The sequence below is a fragment of the Mustela erminea genome, chromosome 5, assembly GCF_009829155.1.
Source record: "Mustela erminea isolate mMusErm1 chromosome 5, mMusErm1.Pri, whole genome shotgun sequence".
NCBI lineage: Eukaryota > Metazoa > Chordata > Mammalia > Carnivora > Mustelidae > Mustela > Mustela erminea.
This window is the reverse complement of record NC_045618.1, coordinates 49,994,712-50,011,868: the sequence shown is the minus strand read 5'-3', so window position 1 is coordinate 50,011,868 and position 17,157 is coordinate 49,994,712. Positions and strand designations below refer to the sequence as shown.

Sequence of the window (17,157 nt, the reverse complement as noted above, 5' to 3'; positions counted from 1 at the left end):
GGGATTGTTAACTGATCAAACTGGTGGGTGAACTAGTCCATGTAATTATTACCTAAAGAACATAGTGCACAGGAGCTAGGGAAATGGTCAGGGGTGGCAAGGAGCCGGGGAACTGTGAACTGGCAGAAGAAAGGGTTCACATGGACTGGGATGGGAGGGGGAGGGGGGCATGTGCCCAACCCTCAGCTGACAGGAGGCCGCTGAAGGTCAAAGGAGGACAGAGGGCCCAGACAGGAAAAGGGTGCACAACACACACAGTCATTCCCACCAGAGACAGGGGAGTCTGGGCTCTGGAGTCTGGTCAACCTGGTTTTGAGTCCCAGAGTCCTTTTCAGCCTTGCTTTCCTCCTCTGTAAAATGGGGATGATGTTGATTTGAAGCCCCATTTATTGAGCTCATGGTCTATTCTAGGCCCTTATGGGCATTTTACGCTCCACTGAATTTTCCCAATATGGCCCCACATGGTGGCTTTTATAATCCCGAGTGACTACCTGTCTGGTCTGTTTCAGGCATGAACAGGAACCAGTGTGTAAGCGCTGGGTACGCAGTGGGTGTCCCGTGGCGCCTGAGCTGATAGGATGTGCTCATGTCTCGGGCCGGCTGCAGACCACCAGCTAGATAGCAAAACTGACCCTCCTTCCTCCTTGCGGGAGTGGTATTTTTCCTGCTAGCCCAAGGTCATAAGCAATATATTTCACAATATTTGAATGCAGCCATGGATTAAGAGCCCCACTAGCTGACATATGACACAGGTCGTTATTCCAGCATTAGTAGTAAGCACAGGCTTTTTTCAAGGGCTGAAGCGAAACGCATTATTTAAAAACCTCTGAAAAATGGGAATAAAAGGTCCTTCCAAATCAGCCCCCAAGACTGTGTAGCCAGAGCTCAGGAGGGCATCAAGAGTGAACCCCCACCTTCCCTGAGCCTCGGCAGCCAGACCACCTCTGAGGCTCCAGCTGGCCTGAGCTCCTTCCCTGGGGTCTGCAAGGAATCCAAGAGGGCCCACCAGAGTCTACAGCGTGAAACTGGCAAGCATGGGATGGTGGGAAGGGGGAATCCTGGCTGCACCTGTCCCTGAGCTCTGGTCCTCCCTTCCTGCCCCTGAAAGCCCCTACAGCAGCTGGTTAGTGTGGAAACAGTCTCACTTTGCCCAGGGAGGAACACCAAGCCTCCAGATGAAAAGTGAGAAGAAAAACATCACTTTCATGCTGAGAACACCTCTCCCAAGCACGTGTCCCCCAGAGCACAGGGAAGCCGGAAGCACCGTCAAGGTGGACACACACCTGTAAAAGGGTCTCTCATCTCTTGGCCCCGGGATGCCATGCCAGTTTGCATCTGTGTGAGGAGGGATTAAAGTGGGGCCACCTCAACCGTGTGACTTTCACCATTCTCAACCGTGTGACTTTCACCATTACGGATTCATTTGTTTGGGTCTTGAAGGAAGGGCCTCAGGTGCATTCTGGAACCCTGAGGACAGGGGAGGGGTCACGAGGCTTAGTTGACATTATTAGATGAAATCTTTTTCCTCTCACTTTCCCCACAGAGGCCCCACTCTTCCTCCCTGAGTGGGAGTGAATTCACCTCCACAATCACTGGCCATGGCTGACGTTCCAGGGGGATAAATTGGAGCAGAGAATCAACAGGTAGGAAGACAACATGGGCAGGGAGCCCAAATACCTGGCTCACGTGTGACTGAGCCTTCCCTGGGAGGCCCAAGGGACTCTAACTGAGCTGCGTGACCTGTCTGTGCCTCGTTTCTCACCCCAGCATGAGGACAGGGGACAGGGTACACCCGCCTGCAGGAGCAGGCGCTCAGGGAGGGGAGCTGGAGGCAGGACCGGCCAGGCGCGACTAGGTGCATGAAGCACTTTGCCTCCCCACCAACCTCCTATTCCCCCACCGCCCCACCCCCCAGCTCCAGGAGCCATGACACCCACAGAGCCCTCAGCCTCCTCCTCACACCAGCACAGGAGCCTGAGCAAAGCAGGCTTTAATGGAACAAAGCCCACCTTAACTGGGGATGTGCTTTCCCCTTGAAAGTCAAATCCGAGGCCTTGGGACAAAGTAGGGTGGGTGCTTCCCCTCGGCATATCCAGGTGGGCCTGGTGGAGGCCCGCTGGCCCCAAGCCCAGCCCAAACAGCTCCCCCGACCAAACTCTGGAGAGTTCACTTCCTCAGACCCCGGTCCATCTCTTTGCAGACCTTTAAGGAAATCTCGAGGGTGGCAAGCCAAGGCACCTAAAAGGCAAAATTCCTCTGCTCCAGGACTCCAGGTGAGACACTGGGCATGAAAACTGGACCCAGAGATGCTGGGCCACTTACTTGGGATCACACAGCGAGCTGGGCCTGCGGAAAGTCCAGAAGCCCCAGCCTCGTTAAGAACCATTCCAGCATTCAAGCGTCTGTCGTTGGAGGAACTGTCCCCGGAGGGCAGTGAAGATTAAGACAGACCCCGGCAGGGGGAGGAGGGGAGGAGGGAAGGCTAAGGGAGGAGGAGAGCTGCAGGGCTGTCACTTTCTCCCTCCCACACCCTCTCTTCCAGCCTCGTGGTTAAGCCAAGTGTTTCATCCTCCTTCACACAATTTCCTTTTTTTATCACTTACATTTTTTTTTAAAACCATCAGTCAGGTTCTAGAGAGGATATGCACCAAAAACATCCAAGATAGAAACTACCGGCATCCCACGTATCAGAAACCGACACTCTGCCCCGCTCGGTGGCTCCCTCCTCCGCTTTCCAAAAGATCTCCTGCAAGTCTTAGCCCAAGCCCAAGCGGGATCTGGGGAAACACTTGTTTCCTGCCCCGGGGGCAACCAAAGAATCCTTCAGGAGGCAAAAACCCTCACCGGATTCACAGAAGTGCAAGGTCACTGAGTCGCATCCCCATCCCATCTAGCTGCAGGGTCCCGAGGGCTCCCCTGAAAGCAGAGAGGGTTCAACATGCACAACCCGACCCCTCCCAACACTGACAGGTCCTGTGGGGACTCCGCTGCCCCCAGGGTACCCATCACCATCCTCCCGTTACCCTGGAATCCTAACCCTCAACCTCCCCTCATGGACGGCTGGCCTGAAATGTGGGGGCCTCCTTGCCAGACCTCTTGCCCGCACCCTTCCCCTCTGCCACCTCTTCCACACCAGCTGCCTGCTCAAGCTCTTCCTCTTTCTGGAAGTCGGACTGGCCAAGCACAGCATGGCTTCCCTTTATTCTCTGCACTGGCGGGTGAGCCCACAGAGCGTGTTGGTACCTTTCTGTGGCGGAGTGGGGAGGAAGCAAATACGACACGATTCTAAGCCCCACAGCCCATGGCCCGGTTCAGAGTTCATCAGAACTAGATGGGTGCCTGCTGAATGTGAGATTCCTTCCCCACAAATTCCACCCTCCAGAAGGTAAATAACGTTCTAGGCAACAAGAAAGAAATCGAGAGGCAGCATGAGTAATCGCCAACCGTGTGCACGCGTTCACGAACTTCCTTTGGACTCACTGACGTACGGCACACAGGATAGGGATCTGGACCCACATTATTACAAGGGGCAACGTCACCCCCCCACCCCTCAGCCCCCCCAAAAGGCTCTGTGTGACTTGCGGCAGTGTGGGTCAGGGCCCCCGACGAACAAGACCGCAGCCCGCCACTCCACAGCTATTACTCTGTCCGCCATGTTTCCGAAGCTGTTTGTTCTTCAAGAAGTCTCTTCTCCATTCAAATGCCATGAAGCTGAGAACCAGTTGGCCAGTGTGGCAGCTGATCCTGAGGGAGAGAGACTCTGGGAGCCGAGCGTTCATGGAGGAGGCAGAAACCACCAGGATGGTGGAAGTTCCCCTGAGACTGGAGGGGAAGCATGGCCCCGTGTAGCAGCAGAAAGGTGGGTGTTGGGTGCCATGTGGAGGTGCTGATGGTAGCACATTGAGGAAGGGAAGGCGGAGAGCTGAGGTCAATCAGAGATGGGTGCTGTTAATGTGGCATCAAAAAGGGAAGGGGGCAGGGGAGTCTGCTATCTTGTCAAGAGTTGGGGTGGACCACCAGGCCCTGTTTAGACCTTTTATCGTAAGCAGCCCCACCCTGAACCCCCGTAGGGCATTAACACAAAATCAAATTATTCCTAGGAATTAAAAAATGGAATTCTTTTTTTAAAGATTTTATTTATTTATTTGACAGAGAACACAAGTAGGCAGAGAGGCAGGCAGAGAGAGAGGAGGAAGCAGGCTCCCTGCTGAGCAGAGAGCCCGATGCGGGACTCCATCCCAGGACCCTGAGATCATGACCTGAGCCGAAGGCAGCGGCTTAACCCACTGAGCCACCCAGGCGCCCAAAAAACGGAATTTTTAAATTGTACCCACAGGCCCTGCCCTGCATTGTGGACCCTATTGCTTCTGCTTCTTCTCTGTGGTCAGATCTTCTACGTGGTCAGATCTGCCTCCTCTCCTATCTTTCTCTGCAGCCTTGGTTCTGAGGGTTCTGAGCTGCCCACCCTTCTCCACAGACACCCCCTTGTGCCTCCCAACCAGTGCTTCTGCCATCCCACTGCAAGGCCTTGCCTCATCTCCAGGCAACCTCCTCCAGGAAGCCCGCCCTGAGAGCCTACTTATTTAACCACCCACAGTGGCATCCTAGAGCCTCCCTGAGACTGAAAGAAGATTTTCCTTACTTTCATTTCCTGAGCGGGGGCAAGCTATTCCATACGTAGAGAAGCCACACGTGGCCAGGTGGAGAAGCACAAATGCTGGCCAGGAGGCAGAGAAAGGAAGGGAAGGCAAAGCCGGGCAGGGCAACTGGCTTCGGGTTGTCTAGTCCGAACAGTTCAGGTGGGCTTCAGGGTACAGGGCCATCCATAGTTGGCTGTTCATTGGGGCTGGGTGGTTCAGGGCGGGAGACATTAGCGCGGCATGTCAGAGGGAGATAAGGAAGACTCCAGATCACAAGCAAGATCTAAGCAACGGCAGCCTTTAGTCTGGCCCCACGATTCAACGGTGCCCAAGAGACAAACACAGAGCCTAAGAAAGCACACACCATCCACTTGCTTCCCCTTATCGGGCTCAGTTTCTAGAACTTGCTAATCCAATCATTTTCTTGCTAATGCCATCATTCTCCTGTCTAATCTTCTGATGCCTCATCAACACAGCCCCATGCCTGGACTAATTCAACCATCTGCCCGGCAGCCTTCTCCCTTCCTCTGCCTGTTACACAGCAGAGAGGAGTTTTCCAATCCGGAACCCACCCCAGTGCTTCCTCAGGGACCACCACGCCAGGGACCTGCCACTCAGGTGACTCTCTCTGTCGGCATCCATAATTCTTTAAAAAAAAAAAAAAAAAAAAGGCAGCAAAAGCAAAAAACTTGATCAACTCTGGGGGAAACACTTGTAAGTGATATTCTAGACCAAAGAATAGTTTCCTTAATATATAGAGATTGTCTCCAATTCCATAAGTCTAAGACCAAAGACCTGATAGAAAGTAAGCAAAACAGGGGCACCTGGGTGGTGCACTCGGTCGGGTGTCTGACTCTTAGTTTTGGCTCAGGTCATGATCTTGGGGTCATGGGACTGAGCCCCATGTTGGGCTCCACGCTCAGCACAGAGTCTGCTTCATATTCTCTCTCCTTCCCCCTCTGCTTTGCTCCCCACCCCGCCTCAAAATTAATAAATAAATCCTTTTTTTTTTTAAGTAAGCAGAACATATGAAAAGACAATTCACAGAAAAGAAAACACAAGTGGCTCTCATGTGTGTGAAAACATGTCCACCCTTATTGGTAGCCCAAGAAATGCAAATTAAAACTCTATTGAGAAACTATTTCTATCTTCCAGATTGGCAAATATCAGCAAGTTTGGTAACATTTCATGTCAGAGGGCGTGGGAAACCAGCATGCTTGTACATTGCTGCTGGCAGTATACATTCCTAAAAATTCTATGGAGAGCAATTTACTAATGTCTTTCAAAATACAAAGGCACACACTTTCTGGCCCTTCAATTCCACTTCTGAGATTTTATCCCACGGGTAACCACCAGCACTGCCCACTGACTAAAACACAAGGTGATTCAGTGGGACATTGTTTGTGATGTCCAAAAACCAGGAGATTCCTCAAATAAATGGTGTGACATCCATACCATAGAACATTCTATAGCCGGAAATAAGAATGAAAAAGTACTTTACGTACTGATTTGGAAGCATTCCAAGACAGCTAAGTGGGAAAAGAACAAATGAGGGGCAGAAAGGAACACACCGTGTACTAACGCTTGGGGAGAACTCCTCTCCATGTATGTTTTAATTCACGTAAGAAACAGAGTGCGTGCGAAACTGGGAAAGTTGCTTGCAAGAAGGGAGAACACTAGGAGGCCAAGGAAGACAGAGATGGAGACTTTTCACAGTTAAATCTTTGCAATTTTTAAAATTATGATCCATGCACATTTATTTTCTAAGAAAAAAGACAGGGGCAACAAGCAGATTAAATGAGCAAACGTTCGGGCTTCCACAGTCTCTTCTCACCTCTACAGCTGACAGACTTTTGGCGAAACCGTCAGCCTGCTGTCTCCCTCCCTCCTCCCTTACTCCCCAGCGGCCTCTGCCAGACCTGCCTGAGCTGCCCCAGGGGAACTGGCCTCCCTGATTTCAGGTCTCAGGCCTTCAGGGGCTGCTTGCCAGTCCTCGCTCTGGCTCCACCCACTTCACGGCGGCCACGCCCTCCTCCTTGGACACGCCTCCCCCAGTTTCCGGAGCACCAAGCCTTACCGGTTTCTGTGCTCCCTCTCTGGGCAGTCTTCCCCAGTCTCTAAATGGTGAAACTCCCCTCCAGGTCCTCCTCTTTGCTCTTCTCTTCTTGGTCCACACGCCACCCCGAGGCTTCACTCGTCATGGGTTTGCAGGTAACTCCCAAATGTGTTAGTTCCCGCCAGACCTCTTGTCTGACCTCAGGGCTCCACGTGGAAGTAAGTCTCCAGGGGTCTCAAACCCAACATGCCCAAGTGTCACTCACCAGCTTCCAGCCAGTTCTGTCCTCCACTTCAGAGAGGCTTCCTTGCCTGTGCTCCCTCCCAAGTATTCCTAGAAGCCAGCCACTCTCCCCACCTCCACCAAGGCTCCCTTCACCGGTTTCCCTTCATGCTCTCTCCCACCTCAGGGCCTTTGCACACACTGTCACCTGTGCCTTGAATACTCTCCCCTCTGCTCCCACACCTGTTCCTGCTTTATCTTGATTCTTATATATCTTCTAGAACTCAGATTAACATTCCTTCAAGAAGGCTTTCCTGGCCTCCAGAACAAAGGATGTCAACTAAAGGTGATTTTTGTCCCCCCAGGGGACATTTGGCAATGTTTTGAAGACATTTTTGGTTGCTATGAATGGATTGGGGTGTGTGTAGAGCTCCTGGCATCTAAGGCGTATAGAGGCCAGGCGCGCGGCCAAAGGCACACAGCAGCTCCCATGACCAAGAATTCTCTGGTCCAAAATGTCAGTGGTGCTGAGGTGAGAAACCCAGCTGTAGACTAAATGACACACTTTTAAAACATGCTCCATTATCACCTAACCCCACTGTGATTAAATATTTAACTGAGCAAAGGTATCAGCCACATTCCATTATCTAAGCTTTATAGGATGAATAAATGAATTGAAGTCACTGGCTCATATTTATCTCTGTATCTCCCACCCCCAGTGCCCAGCCTTAAGTACAGAGATTGATTGTCTGGACTGATAAAAGTGGACAGGATTGGACCTGTCCCAGGAAGAGGCTGCTTCGTTTCCTGGCTTCCAACTCTGATGAGTCCTCTGTGCCATCCCATGGCAGTCCTTCCCCTGGCCCCTTGACCAGCTCGCTCCTCTCCTGGTACCACAGCTCTGCCCACCCCACAAACCCTCATCTCCACCCGAGTGGTTCCAAGACACCCTTCAAGCCATCCAGCCTGGGCTTCCTCCTCCATCATCTTGCCAGACCAGCCACTTCCCCTGTAAGCCAACCCAGCAGGGGCACCACCAGTCATCCCGCCGCCAAGGCACAAACCCAGTCACCTCTGGGCAGCGTGCCCACCCTCATGCCTGAACCCTCCACGCACCCCAACAGTGTGGCTTCATGTGTTACCCAGTTTTGTTTGCCCTAAGCCTCTTTCCCTCCCGGTCCACCTGTGACACCACCCCTGTGACATCCTTCTAAGACACCAGCGGTCTGTGTCACTTCCCGATTACAAACCCTGTCCAAAGGGGCACCTGGGGGGCTCAGTTGGTAAAGCGCCCAGCTCTGGGTTTTGGCTTAGGTCATGATCTCCCGGTTGTGGTATCGAGCCCCGCCATGGGCTATGTGCTCAGCACAGAACCTGCTTCAGATTTCCCCCTTTCCCCCACCCCCGCCTCTCACTCACATGCTCTCTCAAATAAACAAATCAAATCTTTAAAACCAAACAACCCTTCCATGCTTCTCAGAGCCCAGGCTCCCCAGCCTGGTCCCAGACCCTTCCTGCTCTACCCTCTCCTTGGCCTCCTTGCCCGCCACACCCTGCTTCAACCCAGAGCACACACACCACTGGGTTTCATGGTGCAGTTTAGACTTTCCCCTCCCCTGCCTTCCCCTTACCAAGATGCTTGGTTAGCTAGGTTAGTTTAGCTCGTGTTCATCCTCAAAGCCTAATTCTAATACTTCTTCCTCAACAGCACAGTGATCCCTCAAAAACTTAAACACAATTTCCATACCATCCAGCAGTTCTGCTTCTGGGGATATACTCAACAAAGAACTGAAAGCAGGGACTCACACAGATACATGCACGCCCGTGTTCACAGCAGCATGACTGAAGACAGCCAAAAGGTCGAAGCAAGCCAGAGGGCTGTCCACAGATGAATGGGTAGAGAACACGCAGTGCTTCCATACAGTGGACACTAGTCAGTCCTTGAAAGGAGAGAAAATCCGGGGCTCCTGGGGGGCACAGTCGGTTCAGACTCCCCTTTGGGCTCAAGCCCTGCTCCCAGGGTTGTGAGATCGGGTCCCGGGGCTGGGCTGGGTGCCCAGCAGGGAGACTGCTTGAGATTCTCTCTCTCCCTCCTCCCCTCCCTCTCGCTCTCTCATTCTCTCTCTCTAAAATAAGTAAGTCTTCAAAAATTGTTTAAAAAGGAAAGAAAATCAGATGCCCCTTAACACAAATGAGCCTTACCACAGGGTGCTCAGTGAAACAAGCCAGATGCAGGAGTCTGCGTGTCCCCTGATCCCGCTCCTACAGGGTACCCAGGATGATCAGATTCGTGGAGACCCAATGAAGAATGGTAATTACCAGGGGCTGGCAGTTGGAGGAGATGGGGAGTTCGTGTTTAACGAGTACAGAGTTCTGTTTGTGTCTACACTGAGTCTACAGGGCACATTGGTAAAGACAGTTACAGACTGAATCTTCGTCCGCACGGACTGAAGGACTGAAGGCCTCGGCAGGCAGGGACTGTGTCTAATTAACTGACTGCTCCTAGCCCTGCTGCTGACAGCCATCTATAGGCCTTCAAGGCAGATGGTTAAAAAAAAAAGGGGGTCAGGAGGGGTGCACTTCTAATCACAAAATGAAGAGGTCATGGGGATGTGATGTACAGCATGGTGACTAGAGTCAGTGATATGTTGTGCAGACTTGGAAGTGGTCAAAAGTAGAGCCTAAAAGTCAGCTTGGGATGGGGACAGGCAGTAACCAGATTTACCGTGGCGAACCCCTCGCAGGGTATATGGACGTCAAATCATCATGGTGTACACCAGAAATCATGTTCTGTAGCAAGTAAACCCAGTAAAAAAGTTTTAAAAGAAACAGAAAGAACAACCCAAACCAATCATTTTGGTTAACATTATCCCGAATCTCACAGCCTGTCATCCCCAGAACAGCGATTTACTTCTAGCACCCGTGGAAAAACCCCTCCCGTCTCTGGAGAAGAGACCTCTTCATCCTTCTGTCAAGCAGTGAGGTCAGAAGGGACTTCTGTGGACAGAGTTAATAAACAGCTCACTTGGGAGGAATAAACAAGACCAAACCAGGGCTGGGTCCAGTCCGTGTAGGCTGCATGGCCCTGTGTCCAACACCAGTGGGCTCTGCCCCTCCCCCTCTGCTTGGCGGGTGGGCTGATTCACTTCCTGTATCCTCCCCAGGGGCAGGCAGAGAGAGAGGGGAGAAAGGCCCATGTAGGAGGAGAAGCTGAGTCCTTAGGGCTCAGGGGGATGATTAGTCACTGGTGGAAGGCTGCTGACCCTAGTGCATGTGCCGGCCACAGGCCTGCCCGCCCCCCATCTTCTTATGTAACCCAAGGTCTGGAAGGCAATGTGGACTTGGCCTTGGTGCTCAGCAAGAGGCAAAGGCCCAGAACCTCCCTTTTCTTCCCAGCGCATGTCCCACCCTAAGAGCCCCTGGACCCCTCTCCCTGGGCTCCTTGTTGACACACAGGCCATATTTATAAAACAGGGACTAGAAAAGGCAAATGCGTCCCCCATCCTGAGGATAATCCGAGGGGGGTCGTCAAGGATCATCCAACCCAGAGGTTCTCAACCAGGGATGATCCTGCCTCCGGGGACATTTAGCATCCTCTCTAGACATCTTTGGTTGTCAAGAAGGAGTGAGAGCTGGTGCTCCTGGCATCCCCGGGGGGCAGGGGGGAGCGGTGGTTAGAAGCCGAGGATGCTGCTGAGCACTCCACAATGCACGGGACAGCCCCCACAGCAAAGAACTATCCAGAAGAACCATCCCAGACATGGGCAGTGCTGAAGTGAGAAACCCTGATCTAAGCCAAGCTGTCTTTTACAGATGAGGAAACTGAGGCCCAGGAAGCGACCTGGCCGAAGTTGCACTGTGACAAACTAGTACCAGGATTAGAATCCAGTTCCCGCCAGCCACCAGCCTCCTCCAGCTACCAGGCATGCAGTGACCAGCTCAGAGACTGGTAGCAAGCTGGCAGGGTGGCCGAATGCGGGACCACAGGATTGAGAAGCCCAAGACGGCTCTACCCCTTGGACAGGCCCCAATCATCCTGCTCAGGTCAGCCTGGCCAGGGGTCCCCGAATAATCAAAGGGGAAGAACGTCTCAAGGACCGTGGTGCATCCAGGCAAAACACCTTTTGGATGCCTAGGCAGAGTTCACAACTCAAATCACCACGGAGCACACTGGGGGTGGCCCTGGCCTGGTTCAAGGCCAGGAGCCAGGACAGCTCTCTAAAGCAAACCTCACTTTCGAGGGCACAGCGTGGGCAGGAATTACACCTTGGATCACGGCTGGGGGGCCCCGCCTCTTCTCCTAGACACTAAAATTGATTGTCTCTCTCGCACCTACTGGCTTCTCACTACCATCTACGTAATTTCAAAATATTATATCGAGTCACCCTTGTCCTTGCCCCCAGGGAATGAGCACTGTGTTCCCAACTGCAAGCCAAGCACCAGGGCGCAGGTCCAGGCGTCAGAGCTGACAGAGCACCCCATCACTGGAGGACTGACTCACCTCATGTCACAACAGGGGTACTTTTCCATCCCCTGTTGCTGGAAGCCACGAGCCTCATCGTGATGGTGGTGATAAAGAGGAGGCCAGGGGTCAAAAATGCATGAGCTCTGTCTCAGGCTGGGGCCTCACTCACTCCAGCGGAAGGGACGACATAGGGAGCAGCTGGGGAGCAAGAATGGGGGAAGCAACGGTGGCTTGGGACCCAGGAGGCACCAGGACAGAATCACTGCTTCAGGCAAGTGTTACTTTTGTTTCCTCCATCTCCCTGTCCTCTTCCTCCACAATTTTTCAAAGCAGCTGGTAAACTCCTATACATCCTTAGAGGCACAATTTCCAGCGTCTCCCCCAACACCAAGGCACAGGGACATTCCCAATCTTAATATGGCAAACCACAGTGGCAATGGAAAAGGATTTGGGGGTCAAGAGCAGGGCTCAGGGAAACAGCCGAAGTCCCCACTTGTCTACTGAGTGGGCCCATACGAGAACAGCTTCCTCTGTGTGGGGATGCCGACCACCCTGGCCCCCAGGCTCTCCATCCCATCTGTGTGGCCCGCTGGGTTGTAGTGCCCGGCAACCAGCTGACAATTATTGAATGCTTATTCCCAGTATTAAAAATGCGACCCTCGCCCCCTCCAAGCAATCAGGAAAGAAGGCAGGGACTGCATTTCCCGTGAGTGTGAGGAGGAAATGCCTCCAGGGACCCCACCTCCCACCTATGCCCCTGCCAGCTTCCTTGGAAAATCTTCTTCCATCTATCCTCCAGATGACTCCACAGGGCCCCAGAGTTTTCCTTAAAACACAGATAAAATTCCTTTCCTTAAAAATGACAGCTGGATGAATGACTGGGGGCAGGGGTTGGGAGCTGAAGCTACTTAGTGCACCTAGGCTTTTTTTTTTTTTTAACCACATAAAGTTTTAGCTTCTACTGTAGACGATTCTTGGCCCTCCTCTCCACCCCCAAACTCGAGTTTCTCCATCCTGCTTGTCCCTACACCTATGTAGTTCTTGAGTCCTCCAAGGAAACCACTCTTACCAGATTCCTAAGGGAGGCCTCAGAGCCCCAAGCTTTCCCCAGGACCTTGGGTAGGACAGTGTCCTCACTCTTTCTGGTGCACACATCCGGTCACACCTTCTCAGCCTGGTTTGTCATCCCTGGCCCAGTGGTCTGGAGCTCCTTCCTTTCTCCCAGGGCTGCCAAGGGCCCAGCTTTGGTCCCCCTTGGTTTTCCAGTGTCCCAGGGAATTTTTTAAAGGCTGCCTGGAAGAGGCACTATTTTCAGCAGTACCAAAGGAACCAACTACCTTTGGAAAGCAGCCTTGTGAGTCTTCTTTTGGGGAGGGGGGCTTTAAGGGAAGCAATTCTCCTTGGCTCTCTCAAATCACCCTATGTGGGTGGCCATCTGCTCAGCTGAGGAGCTGTCCCTCTCGGTAACCTGAACATTCTTCCCACAGCAGTTCTTGATCACCCCTAACAGCCCGGGGTAGGGGACAGAAACCTGGCTAAAATAGGATTTTAGATGGTGATAAACACTATGGAAAATCGAGCCGGGTAGAGGTAGCAGGGATAGGACCTCAAACACTGTTTCCGCTGAGAAATTCTGGGTCTAAAGCTCTCCCTCTGCTGGGTTCGTGTTAAGCCTCAGGCACTGGCAGTAGGAAGCTGGTCAGGGCACTGCATGTGTGCAGGGACAGCTGGTGGGTGTGGTGACGGGGGCTGCAAAAGCTTGTACCCCAGCTACGCTCTCACTGGCCTCCGCCAGGGAACAAAACTGACCAACTCTGAGCACCCTGGTCTGTCCTGAGGCCAAAGCAGACATCTGGGTCTCCAGAGGAGTTCAGGGGTACGGACTGCCTGGCAAGGCCTCAGAGGTCTTCAGGGTGCTGCCATGGAAAGTCCAATACCCCTTGCTGGGCTTTCCGCACTTGACCATGGCCTTGAATGAGTCAGACACTGACCACCTGCACCTCAAGGGGCTCTCATACCCTTCTGGTCCCTCCTCCTGGAGCCTCCAGGTATTTTCTTCTTACATGGGGTTAGGGAGAAGGATGAAAAACTCCCATTTTCCACCAATTTTAGCAATTTCTCTTCCTGTGGAGACTTGTTTTTGATCAGTGACCCCTTCCTGTGAACCTCCTATATACTCAGGATAAGGCCGGCTCTCTGAGGGAGGCCAAGATGGGTGTGTGGTCACTTCCCAGACAGAATGGACAGCCCACATGGGGAGCTCATACACAGAAGCTCACAGAGCCCTTTGGACCACTCACTCATAAAGTCATGCACACTCTTTTGTCCCCATGTGACAGATGAGGAAACCATGGTCCAGAAAAGCAAGTTATCTGCCCTCAATCCGTGGCTACCACCCATGAAAGGGTAAGGAGGGAGAGGAGGCAGAGAAGAGTCAAGCTCCCAATAAGATTTTCTGGAGGGCTGGGTAGGACCCCGGTGCAGATGGGACAGGGTCCCCTGCCTCCCAGGACAGGGCAAAGCTGGGCATGTAACCCATCTCCCTCTGCTTCTCCCTGGTCTGAAAGTGGAGATCCACAAGAAGTGGATCCGGGGTGGGGCACCTGGGTGGCTCAGTCATTAGCGCCTGCTTTGGGCTCAGGTCCTGATCCCAGAGTCCTGGGATCAAGCCCTGCATTGGGCTCCCTGCTCAGCCAGAAGCTGGCTTCTCCCTCTCCCCACTCCCGATGCTTGTGTTCCCTTCCTCACTTTGTCTCTCTCTACCAAATAAATATAATCTTAAAAAAAAAAAAAAAAAAAGTAGACCTGGGGAAAGGGAAACCCTTGCTGTCTGGAAAGGCACACTGGCATTATGGATGTGCTTGCCGACTGCCCCAAGTGGGTAAGGAGGTCAAGGACCCTCTGAGGTAGTAGGCACCTTTTGGGTCCTACCTTTCAGAGGACCCTCTTTCCCCACCAAGGGCAGAGGTCCATCAGCTGCAAATGGAGCTCTGTCATTTCAGGTTCATTTCTTCTGGTCTGCTGAGTACCTCCTGCGAGCCAGGCACTACCTCCAGAGCAGTGAGCCCAACAGGTGCCTGCTCTCCCGAGGTCCTGTGGCTGGGCAAGGAGCTGGCTTTCTCCCCCAGGAGCTACCGGACCCGATTTTCTTTCTTCTTGGTGGGACCCTCTCCTGACCTCCCCCTTCCAGGGGAAGAACCTCAAGGGACGAGGGGAGAAGAAATGAACCCCTGCTGAGTCAGGGGCCCAGCAAAACTGGAGAACCAACCATCTGGTTCTAGGAGACTGGCTTGAAGTTCAGATACACCATTTTCTCCCAGCAAATTATTGAACTTCTTTGAGTCCCTTTTTTGTTCATTTGTCAATGGAATAAGACCCACTGCCTCACTGGTTTATGGGGGAGAGAGGGGGTGAAATCAGAGATGTGTCCATGTTAGTTCTCTGATTGGCAAACCTCCCTCGTCTGTTCTCTCCCGTCCTGCGTGGGCAGGGGCACCGTCTAACCCCAACCCAGCAGATCTGTCCAGGCCCCTGCCGGGCTGAGGAGAGCCATGCTCTCTCCTGCGCAGGGCTGGGGTTTGGGGGCGCCCAAGGATGCCAAGGCAGGGCAGAAGCCGGGATTTCCCACTGCAGCAGGGCCTAGACGGCCGCCCCGACAGAGGCCGCCCCCTCACCCGCACCCCTCCTGCCGAGGCCGGCTCTCCCTCATGCATCTGGCCAGAGGCGGCGGGGGACGCGAATGTAAACATCCCTCCAAAAATCGCCAACTCCGCAGTCCCCAGCGCAGGACTCTGTGAAGGGGCTGCGGGGACGAGGAGGGACGCAAACGCTCAGGGGAGTGAGAAATGGAACTACCGAGAAGACCAGCATCCCCCGTGTCGGCGGAGACCCCGCGCGCCCGCCCAGGCTCCGCACCGGCCCCCCGCGGGACAGGACCCCGGGCCGGGGCGTGCGGGGCCACGGGTGCCGGTCGCTCCGCCCGGTGCGCGGCCATTCCGGCGCCAACTTCCCGAAAGTGGCCCTCGGGGCGGCCCTCGGGCGGCGGGCAGCGTGGGGACGGCGGGGTGCGCGTGGACCCCCAGCCGCGGAGGACGCGCGCGGAGCCGGCCAGGAGTCCCGCCCTCGGTTACCTGGCTTACGAGGGTCGCCGGCGGCCGGCGAGGGGCGCAGGGGCGCGGCACGGGCCGGCCGGACACCGGGACACTCCTCCGGGGTCGCGGCGGCCCTCAGACACACGGGCGCTGCACCTGGCCCGGCCGGTCGGCGCGCCTCCCCGCGGGTCCCGCCCCCGGTGCCCTCCCGCGCAGGGCGGGGCGGGGCGCGTCGGCCCCGGGGGAGGAGCCGAGGGCAGGGGGCACCCCCTCCCGGCGCCTGCCAGCACCCAACCGCGTGCCCCCGACGCCTGACTCCGTGACCTCCAGGGCGGCGCCCACCATTCGCCTGCCGGAGATGCCACCCAAGCGCTGTGCCTGGTGGAGTCGCGAGGGGCGCATAGGCCCCCCCACCCCTTGGACCCTTTCACGTGCTTCACGTCCACCCCCACTCCTGGGGGCCAAGGTCTGGGAGCCTGCCCTTCAGAAGAATGCACCGGGTGGAGCACGGGAAAGGAAAAAAAAAACAACTGGGTACCCGCAGCCCCACCCCACCACGTCCTTTCCCCACCCCGGGCTGTTCTTGGCCTTGGCGTCAGCTCCACTGGCTCTCTCCGGAATGCCCTTGCCCCGGGGGAGCTTTGCCACCCTCTGCCTTTCCCCAGGACTCCATTTCCCTGATCTGGAAGGTGCTGGGCCTGGACGCCTGCCACTCAGTGGACACAGCGACAAGAGTTGAAGGGACACAGGGGACAATGAAGAAACAGCCCTCCAGCCTGTGAGGCTGCTCCCAGGTGCTGAAGGAGCAGGTTGCTGCTATTTCCTGCCTGCTCCCACCCCACCTCCCGAGGAATTCTGGAACATGCACCCTTTGGACAAAACTTCCAGACTGAGATGGAGGTTGTCCTTCCTTGCCTGCCCAGGCCTTCTGGGTTCTTTCTTCTAACTGCCTTGCCATGTTTGTTAAATGTGCAGACACAGTGGAAGGAGCACAGGACCAGGAGTCCTGAAGCTTCCATTTAGGTCTGTGACCTTACACAAGTCTCTATCCCTTTCTGAACCTGTTTCCCCACTTGCTGTGAGTTAATTATCTCTAAGGCCCTTTTTATGGATCCTGAGTCGTGCTATGGGGCGTCTTGCTGAGGTTTCCTTGTAGCTGTAAAGCAGTGTGTGTATGTGCGTGTGTCTCAGTCTAATCAGCCTGTCCTGTCAGAGGTAATTCTCGGAGGGAAGTGAGGTGGCCACGCAAACAGGCAGCCAGCCTGTGCAAACCAGAGCTTGACAAGAACGGTCAGCACAGAGGGAACGGGTCCCAGTCCAGCTTTTGCTGAATTCAGAGTGGCCTTGGACAAGTCCCTCGTTAATAATCCCGGCTTTGCCTTCCCAAGGGTTTGGGGGATTAAATGACATATGAGATGTGAAGCCCTTTGAAGGGGAAGGCAAGGCGCGGCGCTATGTGCTTTCTGATGTCATCTTTTGATGCCTGTGACAGCGATGGGCTTCTGAGGCAGAATAGGCAGAACAGGGTGTCCTGCTTTCAAAGTCTAGGGCTGGTCGCACCCCTTCCCCTCTCCACTCTTGCAGAAGCTGTGGCGCACACAGAGCGGTCACACAGCCCACCACTAGCATCCCCCGCCAAGGCAAACAGGGGCCACCTGTGCCCACTGCAGGCTTCTCTGTGTG

At 54.3% G+C, this 17,157-nt stretch overlaps 1 protein-coding gene across 1 annotated transcript in view; it reads right to left on the bottom strand.

Moving 5' to 3' along the window:
* Positions 1-15,672, bottom strand: part of LOC116590766 (membrane progestin receptor gamma) — a 94,516-nt gene extending 78,844 nt beyond the window's left edge. The window contains exon 1 of the mRNA XM_032343026.1: positions 15,514-15,672. The gene's annotated coding sequence lies outside the window, so the exon portion shown is untranslated. The remainder of the gene's footprint in view (positions 1-15,513) is intronic.
* Positions 15,673-17,157: the final 1,485 nt, after the last annotated feature.